The sequence below is a fragment of the Cebus imitator genome, unplaced genomic scaffold (assembly GCF_001604975.1).
Source record: "Cebus imitator isolate Cc_AM_T3 unplaced genomic scaffold, Cebus_imitator-1.0 Scaffold3548, whole genome shotgun sequence".
In the NCBI taxonomy this organism is placed as follows: Eukaryota; Metazoa; Chordata; class Mammalia; order Primates; family Cebidae; genus Cebus; species Cebus imitator.
The window spans coordinates 241-1,683 of NW_016110863.1; the positions used below are offsets into that span (position 1 = coordinate 241).

The window sequence follows — 1,443 nt, forward strand, 5'->3', positions numbered from 1 at the left end:
TCAAAAGGACTTCCATACTCTCCCACAGAAGTCCTAGAAATTGTCATTTTGTTAATTATTTTAGATGTCTGAGAACTTGTAATCTAATGAGTATAAATGTTGAAATTGTGCTTTATCAGCTATGTGTCTCTTAATCCAAGCAAGCCTATGTCTAAAATTAACCATGAGACTATGTATGCCTGATTTATGGCTAAAATTTTAGGATGAAAGCTATGAGATCTCTATTTGTGTTTTATGCCTATTAATGTGTGTTATGTATATGTGATATTTTCTTAACTCCAGATAGCAAAGCAAAATTCATTTATAAAATCCTCTAAAAGTGCTCTATTATAACTTAGCTTGGAAAAAAATAAGCATTTATAAATAAATATTCCTTAAACTTCTAGCAATGTAGGAACTGATTCAAATGCTTTTCAAGTTAACAAAATTTAGATAAAACATAGTTAAATAAGATCAATTTAATATTTTTGGCGTAATAAAACAACTATGTCTTCAGAGCTATCACTGTTGAATATAAAACAAACATAAATTTCTATTCTTGAGTTGTAGTCAAATAAGCTAATATTATACTTACTAGATACTTAAAATCTTAAATCTTATAGATTTGATTCTCATTAAGTTGTTATTCTTATTAAAAACATTATTTCAATAATAATTTTTCACAGCAAATCTGCCTAATAATAGTTTCCAAAATACTTTTGGTATTTTTTAACCTTAAAGTTAAGCTAACTAAAAGATTTCCATTAAATATCTAGATTATTTATAAATAATATACAATACTAAAACATTAATTATTGAACGTAACTAATTCAACTTTATATGCTTTTGGCCCCTATTTTTACAGAGAGAATAAAGATATTTTGGCCTGTTAATAAACATTTTTTTTGTCTACCACACTGAGAAATTGTACTCAGTTACAGAGCAGGGAGGCCTCAGAAAGCAAGAGGAGGAACGCACCTGTTTAAAGAAAAAAAATTTGTTTTGAGATGGAGTTTTACTCTTGTCACAACGACATGATCTCGGCTCACTACAACCTCTGCTTCCTGTGTTTAAGGATTCACCTGCCTCAACCTCCCAAGTAGCTGGGATTACAGGTGTGCACCACCATGTCCAGCTAATTTTTTTGTATTTCTTTTCCATTTTAATTTATTTTAATTTTTTTATTTAATTTTTAAAAATTCAGTCCCTGTAGAGACTTCCAAAAATTGCCAATGCCGACTATATTGCCAGTCGTCATGGTGGGGTATTGGGAAAAGTTTTCAATTAGCAATGGTCACGCCTTGGATAAATGTTATTGGCTATGATACTGTCACCGTGCAAAGCTATGTTTTTGTATTTTTAGGAGAGACTGGGTTTCACGAGGTTGGCCATGCTGGTGTCCAACTCCTGGCCTCAAGTGATCCACCCTCCTCGGCCTCCGAAAGTGCTGGGATTTCAGGTGTG

General features: G+C 31.9%; 1 non-coding gene across 1 annotated transcript; it reads right to left on the reverse strand.

The window, feature by feature from the left end:
* Positions 1–1,183: 1,183 nt before the first annotated feature.
* Positions 1,184–1,324, reverse strand: LOC119470033. Its single transcript, XR_005198898.1, has one exon. It is a non-coding gene; the product is annotated as a U4 spliceosomal RNA (small nuclear RNA).
* Between the last annotated feature and the right edge of the window lie 119 nt (positions 1,325–1,443).